The 12,310-nt window shown below is 49.1% G+C and overlaps 1 protein-coding gene across 1 annotated transcript in view; it reads right to left on the bottom strand.

Moving 5' to 3' along the window:
* Nucleotides 1-12,310, bottom strand: part of SETD3 (SET domain containing 3, actin N3(tau)-histidine methyltransferase) — an 87,124-nt gene that overhangs the window by 28,682 nt on the left and 46,132 nt on the right. The gene's annotated exons all lie outside the window — the stretch shown is intronic.

Below are 12,310 nucleotides of genomic sequence, written 5' to 3'. Positions count from 1 at the left end.
GGGATAGGCTGGACCAGGGGCGCTGGAACACAAACTCCCTGTAGCACTCTTCTGCCGAAGGCTGCCTCCGTTGAAGCAAAAGAGTCCAGGCGGTAATGTCTGATAAAGGTCGTAGGGGCAGCCCAGGTAGCTGCCCTGCAAATGTCCTCAATCGGTGCCTGCGTAGTCCAAGCAGCTGTGGTAGCCGCGCTTCTGGTAGAATGGGCTGTAATCTACCCGGTAAGGGTGTTGCTGTGGTCCGATAAGCTTCGATGATACAAGTCCTGATCCATCTGCTGATGGTCTTAGATGAAACTTTTCCTCCCATTGAGGATGGGAGAAAGGACACGAAGAGGGCCTCCGACTTCCGAAAGGAGCTAGTGCGGCGGATATAAATCTTAACTGCTCTTCTAACGTCCACCTTATGCCACCGCAGCTCTGATGGGTGAGAGCCATGGGTGCAAAAATCTGGTAGGACAATGTCCTGGGCCCTGTGAAACCTGGTGTTAACTTTGGGTAGAAAACAGGGGTCCAGACGCAGAGTTACTCTGTCTGGATGAAAAACACAGAGGTCCAGCCGAACCGATAGTGCTGCAAGCTCCGAGACCCTACGGGCCGAGGTGATGGCTACTAGGAAAGCCACTTTTACTGAAAGAAAACTAAGTGATACTTCCCTCAAAGGTTCAAAGGGAGGTCCTGTTAGTTCCCTTAGAACCAATGGTAAGTCCCAGGATGGAAAATGGTGTATGACAGGAGGAGACAGGTTTGCCGCTCCTCGTAGGAAGTCCTTCACCCAAGGGTGATGAGAAATTGGGCAAAACGGGTCTGGTCGAAGAATTGTTGCTATAGCCACCACCTGTGGCTGTGTTGGGCGCCAACCCTTGGTCTAGTCCTTTCTGGAGGAATTCCAGGAGATGTAGTACTGAGGATGACGAGGGTGTGATTCCCTGAGCTCTGCAAAAGGTGCAGTATGCCGCCCAGGTAGCCTGGTAAATACGTGTCGTTGATGGTCGCCGTGCTGCTTGAATGGTGTTAATGACACTTTCTGGAACCTGTTTCTCTCTCATGCGGTTCCCTTCAATCTCCACACGGCAAGCTTCCACCACTGTGGGTCTGGATGTACTATTGATCCCTGTGTCAGGACCAGCCGTTGAAGCGGGATTCTCCATGATGGTAAGATTGACAGCCCCATCAGGTCGGCAAACCAAGGGCGTCTGGGCCAGTATGGAGCTACGAGGAGAATGTCTGCCTCCTCGGAAATGATTTTGGCCACCACCTTGTGCAATAGACAGACTGGGGGGAAAGCGTACAGAAGCCCCTTGGGCCATGGTGACAGCAGTGCATTGACCTGCTCGGCCTCTGGTGTCGGAAATCGGGAGAAGAATCTGGGCAATTGCCGGTTGTGTTGCATGGCAAAGAGGTCCGCTACTGGTACGCCGTACTTTTGGACTATTAGTTGGAACGCCTCCGGGTTCAATGTCCATTCCCCGGGATCGATCGTCGTGCGGCTGAACCAGTCCGCCTAGGTGTTTTCTATCCCCGAGATATGCTCCGCTCGGATCGATGCTAGATGTCTTTCTGCCCATGACATTAGCCTGTGGGCCTCCTGCATCAGGCGGCCTGAGCGTGTGCCACCTTGGTGGTTCACATGTGCTCTTGTCGCCACGTTGTCTGTTAAGATTAGGACATGTTGGCCCTCTACCATCTCCGTGAACGACTGCACAGCTTTAAACACTGCTCATAACTCCAGTTTGTTGATATTGGGATCCTCCAAGTCTTCTGGGGACCACCTGCCCTGGGCCACCTGTCCCCCTGAGTGCGCCCCCCAGCCGGAAAGACTTGCGTTGGTAGTTATCATCACCTCCTGGTGAGCCAAGAAGGGGGAGCCCTTGGTTAAGGCTGGTGAGGTCCACCACGGGAGGGAAAGGCGAACTGTCGTGGTCAGGTGCACTTGTCTTTTTGAATTGCTGAGGCGAGCCTTTTGGAAGGGGAGGAGGAACCATTGAAGGGGGCGAGCGTGAAGCCGGGCCCAAGGAACGATGTTGATACAGGAAATGAACATCCCTAGCAGTTGCGACAGCTGTGCTAGGGAGGTTCTGTTGCGACGGGAGATGGAACGAACCAGTGCCCTTATCTTCTGCCTCCTCTCTGATGAGAGGAAGACTAGGCCTGTCGAGGAATCTATTATGGCGCCCAGATGGAGCAGGTGCATAGTTGGCTCTAGATGACTCTTGGCTCGGTTGATGGTGAAACCTGCCCTCTCTAGTGAATCTATTGTCCGGGCCAGGTCTTGCCTGGCTTGCTGAGGGCTTCTGGAGAGAATGATAACGTCGTCTAGGTATGCTAGAAGATGGATGGATTGAGCCCTGAGGCTCGCTGTTAGAGTGTCCAAAAGTTTGGTGAATGTCCTCGGGGCTGAAGACAAACCGAAGGGCATGGCCTTGTACTGGAAGTGCTGGTTGAGAAGAGAGAAGCGGAGGAATTGTCGATGTTGTGGATGGATCGGGACATGGAGGTATGCCTCCTTGAGATCGATGGAGGTCATCCAGTCCCGGTGGCGAATGGATGCTAGTATAGTGTACAGGGAATGCATTTTGAAGCATTGGTACCTGATGTAAAGGTTCAGCTGTTTCAGGTTTAAGATTAGGCGGCAGCCGCCGGAAGACTTGGGGACCACAAACACGATGGAATAGAACCCCAGCATCTCCTGATGCATTTGTACAGGCTCTATCGCTCCTATGTCTAGGAGGTGTTGAACCTCCTGCAGGATGATGGATCGCTTTTGTGGTTGACTCAATGAGGTTTCTATAAACCTGTTGGGAGGACGGTGGAGAAATCTTAGTTGAAGACCTTGAGCTATGGTGTCCAAGGCCCAAACGTCTGTGGATATGGACTCCCAAAAGTCGGTGAAGCACTGCAGGCGCCCACATATGGGAAAGTCCTGGGAGGAGTCACTTCTGTTTGCAATAGCCTCCCCTATTGCGTCCTCGAAATGGCCTACGGGATTGTTGGAACTGTTGGCTTCTGTTCCCATAGCCTCCTCGATCAGTACGATAGGTGGGTGTATAAGCCCCCTGTCCGTAAGGTCTTGTGACCGGGGATGAAGTCGAGGTGGGGTCTGAACGAAAGGACTGCCTGCGGTAATAAGGGGCTCCCCGCCTGTCCTGACGCCTCGCTGATCGTGGTAAGACTTTCTTCTTGTCCCTGTCCTCAATAAGGACCGAGTCCAGGGATTCGCCAAAGAGTTTGGAGCCCTGATACGGGGCCGCAGTGAGACGCCATTTCGATTTGGCGTCCGCCTGCCACGAACGGAGCCAAAGCTGGCGTCGGGCTGATAGGTTCGATGCCAAGGCGCGGGAGGAGAACCTTGCTGCCGCTAAGGTGGCATCCGCGGAGAACTCTGTAGTGGCGATCAGTTTGTTCACATCTTGGCGGAGCCTGGCATCCTCAGGGCCTAGTCTGGTTAGCATGTCCTTTAACCATAGAATGGAGGCCCTGTTAAAGAAAGATGCGGCCAATGCCGCTCTGAGGGACCAGGCGGTCAACAGATGAATTCTTCTGGTCATATTCTCCGCCTTCCTATCATCCGGTTTCAGTCCATCTGCCATGTCTGATGGCATGACTGCATTGGACATCAAGGATGTCACCGGGGTATCTACCGTGGGATACTGGAGCAAATCCTCCACTTCTGGGTCGAAAGTATAGAATTTTCTGTCCCAGGCTGAGGGTCCTAGGGCTGCAGTTGGCTGCTGCCAGGGTTTTTTGATGTTCTCTGCAAAGATGGGTATTGCAGGAATGTGCTCAGACTCCTTCTGGGGCTCGTTGAGGAGCCTAGCTGCTGGCATGATGCCCACATCCTGGGCTGCTGGCTTTGCTGAGTTGTCAGGAGTCAAGGTGGCCTTGGCCTTATTCAACAAAACTCTGAAGAGAGATTGCTTGAATAGGCCTGCTAATGGAGGTTGCTCAGGAAAGGTGGCCTCATCTCCGGATAGTTCATCTTCCTGGTCCATGGGCATCTCACCAAGATCCTGATCCTCCTGAAAGGAGTCGTGTACAGATGTGGCAACCTCTGGCACAGTCCAAGGATCTTGTCTGCTAGGCCTAGGAAGTGAAGAAGGCCTCTGTTGGGCGCCCACTGCAATGCCTTGCAAGTAGGCCGAGGCAATCATGTCTTGCAAGGATGGAGACATTGTTTGCCAGTTGTCTATGGGTCCTCTAAGGCCCGCTGCTGTTGGAGTAAATGTTGCTGCAGCCTGAGTGGGGTGAGGCCTTGGCTGTATAGCCGGTCTAGACCACTCTGTTCCCTGACACCCTTGTGCTGGAGGAGCGCTCAAGGGGCGATCTGGTGATAAGCCCCCTGCCCCAGAGAGAAGCATGCTCTCCAATGGTGTTTCAGTGGTCAAGGGGCTCAGGTGGTGTGGGGGGAAGGTGCTGGAGGGGCTAGGTCCTTGCCTGGACTTGCTCATTTCCAACTGGGCCTCCAGGGCTTTGATTCTTTTCTCAGCCTCTTTCAGGGCCGTTGCTGATTGAGAGGATTTCCCCTTAGACTTGCTACTATGGGATTTCTCCTTCCCCTTACTAGTTGAGGGGGCAGCCGGTTCACCGGTATTACTCTGGGGTAACTGCGACATTTTTGAGGCAGGAACTACTCACAATGTTTGTAGTAGGAAGCCTTAAGCAATGCAGTCCCAGCCTGTGAATGACTCAGCTCAGTGTCGCCCAATTAGAGCGTCATAGCTGCCTAGTACCTCGATTGGATGAGATTCAGGTGGGCGTGGCCTAGGCCACTAGCCTCCTGGTAATGCCCTCTCAAACTGGCCGCCCAGGAGAGGCTGAATCTGCCTCATCATTGCCCACAAGATGGCAGCCGTGACGTGGCCCGGGGACAACACCGAAAAATGGCGGGAAAGGACACTCAGGTCCTGCAACTTGCCCACTGCCGGTTTGAGAGGTAAGGTGGACTCTTCTGCGGTCCCGGGATTCCCCTGATCGGAGCGCCTTAAAACGCGGCTTTCCTGCCGCCTCCCAGCTGATTTTTCTTCCTGGGGGCTCTTCTCGGCAGTCTAGGGCTGCCTGGTGCTAGCCGCTTCAGCCGCGGAGCTTTCTCACCGCCTCCCAGCTGATAAGACTCCTTGGAGCTCCTCGCGGCAATCTGGGGCTTTCCTCGCTGCTGCGCCGCTAACCGCGGTCTGAAAAGCCGCCTCACAGCTGATTAAGCTCCCTGCGGCGAGCTGAGAAGCCGCGGTTCCTCTCTGTCGGCCAGAGCCGATCTTGGAGGTGCCGGTTTGCGCTGGGTGTCCAGAAGGGCAAATGGACAAAGAGGGTATGATCGCGGATGTCAGGGACCCCATACCAGCGAGCCCTGTCAGCAAGGCAATACTCCGGAGAGCAGAGGCCTCTCAGGGATTAGAGAATTGGAGAACTATACCCCAGAGGGCAGAGGCTCTCATTCCAAGGAACTCTGTCTTCTTTCCTGTAGAAAAGGAGAAAAAAGGGGGGAAAATTGTTAGAGTAAATTTTATTTAACAGAGGAGAACAAAACTCATAGTCCCTACTCTATGACTGAGTTTTTAAAACTGGCTAAGAGGGGGCAGTGGTGGGCGGGACATAATAATTATGCTAATTTCTAACTCAGTCCCTGCCAATAAGGCTGAAGTATTACCCACGTTGGACTCTCTGAGCAGTGCAGTGGAGAATGGGATTTTTGCAATAATCTTCCACATGCGGAGAAGTAAAAAAGTCACCAAAATGCGCCCTCTGCACGATTTTGCTACCTGCACATAATTGTGCTCAATTAGGGGTGTTTGTGTTCCAGATTAGGGGTGACATGAGAGCAGTGTTCCAATATCTAAAGGGCTGCCACAAAGCCGGTATCAAGCTATTCTCCAAAGCACTTGAAGGCAGGATTACTGCAATGCTCTCTACATGGGGCTACCTTTGAATACGGAATGCAGCTGCTTGAGCAATCATAGGCCTTCCAAGATATGCCCATGTCTCTACAGCACTCCGTGTGCTGCACTGGTTGCTGATTGGACTACGAACACAATTCAAAGTGTTGGTTATGACTTATAAAGCCCTACATGGCATGGGACCAGATTACTTATGGGACCATCTTCTGCCTGATACATCCCAGTGACTGGTCAGGGACCACAGAGTTGGCCTTCTCCAGGTCCTGTCAGCCAGACAATATCATTTGGTGGGGCCTAGGGGAAGGGCCTTCTCTGTGGCTGCCTCAGCCCTTTGGAATGAGCTCCCCCCAGAGATTTGTACTGCCCCCACTCTCCCTGCCTTCCGCAAAGCTTTGAAGACCCACCTCTGCTGGCAGGCTTGGGGCCATTGAAACCTGAAATCTTGCCCCACCCAATGAATGAATGTCGGATGTGTGATGTGTGAATCTGTTTGTTTGTTTAATTTTAATTGTGAGATTTTAGTTTATTTATTTATTTGAAATACTCATATAGCTGGCCCATCTTAAGAAACTTTGTGCTGTTTACAATAAGAATAAAGCCAGTAAATAAAACAATCATAAAAATTACAAATTTGAATCATTTAAATAAAAAAATGTGCAATGTAATAATCTCCTTGGAATGCCCCACAGCAGGCTCAGCATATTTATATGTATACAATCCTACCCCAGCACCTCAATAAAAAAGCAAGATCTTAATGGCCTTCTGATCAGGCTAATTGGGTGAGAGTCTGTTAAATTTTCAGTGAAAGGGTGTTGCACAAGATAGAGGCAGTCATAGGAAAGGCACACATAGAAACATAGAAGACTGACAGCAGAAAAAGACCTCATAGTCTATCTAGCCTGCCCTTATACTATTTCCTGTATTTTATCTTAGGATGGACATATGTTTATCCCAGGCATGTTTAAATTCAGTTACTGTGGATTTACCAACCACGTCTGCTGGACATTTGTTCCAAGCATCTATTACTCTTTCAGTAAAATATTTTCTCACATTGCTTCTGATCTTTCCCCAACTAACCTCAGATTGTGCCCCTTGTTCTTGTGTTCACTTGCCTATTAAAAACACTTTCCTCCTGAACTTTATTTAACCCTTTAACATTTTTAAATGTTTCAATCATGTCCCCACTTTCCCTTCTGTCCTTCAGACTATACAGATTGAGTTCATTAAGTCTTTCCTGATAAGTTTTATGCTTAAGACCTTCAACCATTTTTGTAGCCTTTGGACCAGTTCAATTTTATCAATATCTTTTTGTAGCTGAGGTCTCCAGAACTAAACACAGTATTCCAAATGTGGTCTCAGCAGAGGGATCACAATCTCCCCTTTCCTGCTTGTTATACCTCTAGCTATGCAGCCAAGCATTCTACTTGCTTTCCCTATCACCTGACTGCACTGTTCACCCATTTTGAGACTGTCAGAAAACACTACCCCAAATCCTTCTTTTCTGAAGTTTTTGCTAACACAGAACTGCCAATACAATACTCAGATTTAGGACTGCTTTTCCCAAGTGCATTATTTTATATTTGGAAACATTAAACTGCAGTTTCCATTGCTTTGATTACTTATCTAGTAAAGCTAAATCACTTGCCATATTACAGACGCCTCCGGGAATATCAAACCTATTGCAAGCCTTAGAGTCATCGGCAAGAAGGCAAAACTTCCCTACCAAACCTTCCCCTATGTCACTCACAAACATATTAAAAAGAATAGGACACAGAACAGACCCTTGTGGCACATCGCTTGTAGCCAGGCTCTGCTCAGAATACTCGCCATTAACAACAACCTTCTGATATCTGCGCTTCAGCCAGCTGCAAATTCAATGAACTATCCAGGGATTAAGTCTAATCTTAGCTATTTTATCTATCAGCTCTTTATGCGGAACTGTATCAAAGGCTTTGCTGAAGTCCAGATAGGCAATATCCACAGCACCACCTTCATCCAACACCTTTGTGACATAATTAAAGAAATCAATGAGATTAGTCTGACATGATTTGCCATCAGTAAAGCCATGCTGGTTTGGGTCCAATAAAATATTGGGTTTTAGGTGCTTATTTATCCTCTTTTTGAGTAGAGTCTCCATCATTTTAACTATAACTGATGTCAAGCTAACTGGCCTGTGGTTACCAACTTCTTCTCTACTGCCCTTCTTGTAGACAGGCACAACACTGGCCATTCTCCAATCATAAGGAACATCTCCTGTTAAAAGGGATTGGTTAAACAAATCAGTCAGGGGGGTAGCAATCACAGATCTAAGTTCTTTAAGAACTCTGGGGTAGATGCCATCTGGACCCACTGCCTTATTTTTAATCATTCAAGTTCTTTTAAGACATCGGCTTCTAAAATCACTGGAGCTGAATCCTTACAGCTGGAAGCAATGCTATATCACCCATAGTATTATATTGTAAGCTGCTTCCTAAGAAAACTGAACAGAAGTAGCAATTCAAATGGTCAGCAATCTCCTTATTCCCATCAATGTATGTATTATCCCCAGTACTAAGCTTTGTGATGCTGCAGTTTTTCACTAATATATCTGAAGATTTTATCCCCTTCTTTACAGATTTGGCAATTTCTTTGGAGGCTTTAGCAGTATATATTATCTGTTTCACCTCTGGGTCAGCTATATTTAGACTCTTTATACCTCCTATATGCAGCCTTTTTTCACTGACTATAGCCCTTACATCATTACTAAACCATAGCAGTTTCTTCTTCCTTTTACCTTTAGTTATTTCCCTTACATACAGTCCAGTGGCTTTTAAGATGGCCTTTTTTAATACAGTCCACTGGGCGCTCGCTCCTGCCATTTTATCCCTCCCCTTTAATTCATTATTTAAATGCTTCCCCATTTCATTGAAATTTGTTTTTCTGAAATCCAATACTTTGGTTGTAGTATAGGATGGCTCACAATCAGTTTTTACATCAAACAACAAACATAGGTCGTCACTGCAACCTAAATTTTCTTCCACCTTAACCTTTGAAACCCGATTCCCGTTCGTAAAAACTAACTCTAGAATATTCTCCCCTCTAGTCGGTGTCTTAACCAGCTGTGCCAGAACGGCTCCTGTAAGGGCCTCTGCTATATTCTTACTTTTTGCATGTAAGGGCACTAAGGATATTCCAGTCAATGTCAGGCATGTTGAAATCACCCATAACCACAATATCTCCCTTTACTGTCATTTGGGTAATTTCATCCACCATCTTGTTGTCATATTCCTCAAATTGCCCTGGAGGCCTATAGATCACCCCAATTCTAATGACAGAACCCTCTTTTGTTTGCATGCAAACCCAGAGCGTCTCCAGCTCTTTACATGTACAGTGATCCCCCGTTTATTGCGTCCCCAACCATTGCGAATAGGGTACTTCGCTATTTTTCAACCCGGAAGTCAAAAATACCATCTACGCATGCGTGCCGGGCACGCATGCGTAGATGGCAGCGGCTTCCCTGGGTCTTCCCCCTCTTGCTGGCGTCAGCGAGGAGTTTCCCCACCGCCCACGCAAACTCCTCGCTGCCGCCCGCCCTTCGCCCGCCCACGCCGTTCATTCTCGCCGCACGGGCCTGTCCACGCTGTCTCTCGGCGCTTTCCAGCTGAGTCCGGGAGCGAACTCGCTCCCCGACTCAGCTGGAAAGCCCCGAGAGACAGCGCCAAGGAACGGGCCTGTCCACGCTGTCTCTCGGCGCTTTCCAGCTGAGTCGGGGAGCGAGTTCGCTCCCGGACTCAGCACGAAAGCGCCGAGAGACAGCGCCCCCCGGACCCCCAACCCGGGTTTGGGGGGTGGTAGGAAGCTCCCATTGTTGGCGGAGACCTTTTAAAACACTCGCGCGGCTTCCAGGACTCGGTTTGGAAGCCGCGCGAGTGTTTTAAAAGGTCTCCGCCAACAATGGGAGCTTCCTACCACCCCCCCCGAGCCCCCAACCCGGGTTTGGGGGGTGGTAGGAAGCTCCCATTGTTGGCGGAGACCTTTTAAAACACTCGCGCGGCTTCCAGGACTCGGTTTGGAAGCCGCGCGAGTGTTTTAAAAGGTCTCCGCCAACAATGGGAGCTTCCTACCACCCCCCCCCGAGCCCCCAACCCGGGTTTGGGGGGTGGTAGGAAGCTCCCATTGTTGGCGGAGACCTTTTAAAACACTCGCGCGGCTTCCAGGACTCGGTTTGGAAGCCGCGCGAGTGTTTTAAAAGGTCTCCGCCAACAATGGGAGCACTCGCGCGGCTTCCAGGACTCGGTTTGGAAGCCGCGCGAGTGTTTTAAAAGGTCTCCGCCAACAATGGGAGCTTCCTACCACCCCCCCGAGCCCCCAACCCGGGTTTGGGGGGTGGTAGGAAGCTCCCATTGTTGGCGGAGACCTTTTAAAACACTCGCGCGGCTTCCAGGACTCGGTTTGGAAGCCGCGCGAGTGTTTTAAAAGGTCTCCGCCAACAATGGGAGCTTCCTACCACCCCCCCGAGCCCCCAACCCGGGTTTGGGGGGTGGTAGGAAGCTCCCATTGTTGGCGGAGACCTTTTAAAACACTCGCGCGGCTTCCAGGACTCGGTTTGGAAGCCGCGCGAGTGTTTTAAAAGGTCTCCGCCAACAATGGGAGCTTCCTAGCACCCCCCAAACCCGGGTTGGGGGCTCGGGGGTGTGCTAGCGAGCCTCCCATGTCGGCGGGGATGTTTTAAAACACCCGCGCGACTTTCCAATGAGTCCCGAAGACAACGCGTTTGTCTTCGGGACTCATTGGAAAGTCGCGCGGGTGTTTTAAAACATCCCCGCCGACATGGGAGGCTCGCTAGCACACCCCCGAACCCCCAACCCGGGTTTGGGGGTGTGCTAGCGAGCCCCTCATGTCGGCGGGGATGTTTTAAAACACCCGCGCCGCCCCCAATCTTAGGCTCCTCGCTAGCGCTGCGGAAGTAAAAACACCCTCTGCACATGCGCAGAGGGTGTTTTTACTTCCGCAGCGCTACTTCGCGAAAACCCGCTCGTTGCGGGGGGTCCTGGAACGGAACCCTCGCAAAGAGCGGGGGATCACTGTATTTTGAATTAGTGTTGCTTTTAGACTTTCCTTAATATAAATGGCTACTCCACCTCCCCTTCACTCTACTCTATCCTTCCTATACAATGTATATCCTGGTATGGATATTTCCCATTCATTGGAGTTCTTAAACCATGTCTCAGTTATGGCAACCAGATCCAAATTATCTCTAGATATTATGGCCATTAACTCACAGAACTTGTTGCTCAAGCTTTGAGCATTCGTGCACATTACACAAAGAACATTATTATCATTATTTGTTTGCTCTTTATCCTCAATAACTACATCTACTTCATTTACAGATGCCTTTACATAAACTTCAACAAACTGATTTATCCTCATTGGTCGGGGACAGAAATCATCCATGTCGGTTACATCTCTGTCCCCTTTACCTAGTTTAAATGCCTGTCCAAAAAAGTTCTGAACTCCTCACCAAGCACCTGGGTACCTCTGTATGTTGGATGCAAACCATCCCTCTTAAACAACTCCCTATTAGACCACCTACTATCATCATGACTAACATATCCAAAACCTTCAGCTTTACACCACTGCTTTAACCATACATTAAACTCAGCGATACAAGCTGTTTTATCATCTGACCACAAACCAGTAACACTTCTGAAAAAGTCACTGAATCAGTTATTCTGCCCAACTCCTCGCTAAGACATTGGAAATCTCTTTTTACTAGATTAACATTTCTCTAGGACAAATCATTGGTGCCAAGATGCATCACCACATCAACATTATTAACTTTACTCACAGCCTTCACAATATTTGTAATCCGCCTCCTGTCCCTGCTGGCAGTGGCCCCTGGGAGACACCTCATCAGCTTCACCACATCCTTACTCTGTCCCAGATCAACACCTCTAACAGTCGAGCACCCACAAGAAAATGCATCCTCTTTTTATTTCCACTAACTGCACCTGATGGTTGAGTAACACTATGCACCTCACTTGCAACATCTTCCCCTTGGAACATCCCCTCATCCTCTACCTGAGAGGCCTCACTAATATCCACAACAGCCTCACAATTTAAATCCACACTTCTGAAATTTTGTTTTGTATAGTTTATTATAATTTCATTCAGTAAAACTAGTTGACTTCTCCATTGTTTCAAGGTATTTTAATTTTATACTTGAGATCTAGGACATGTTAAACAATGGTCACACTGCAAACAATCTGGATAGTTAGGGATAAAATATTTTTGTACAGAAGTAATAGCATGATATGTTAATGGGCATCTCAAAATATAAAAAGGACAGCTAAAAACTCTCTTGTCTACACAGCTACTGATGATAATATGTGGAATTCTTCTGGTAGATAAAATAAAACATTCATTTGACCTTACTTGCAGCA

The sequence above is a fragment of the Erythrolamprus reginae genome, chromosome 1 (assembly GCF_031021105.1).
Source record: "Erythrolamprus reginae isolate rEryReg1 chromosome 1, rEryReg1.hap1, whole genome shotgun sequence".
Classification (NCBI taxonomy): Eukaryota; Metazoa; Chordata; class Lepidosauria; order Squamata; family Dipsadidae; genus Erythrolamprus; species Erythrolamprus reginae.
This window is presented reverse-complemented; position numbering and strand designations above follow the sequence as displayed.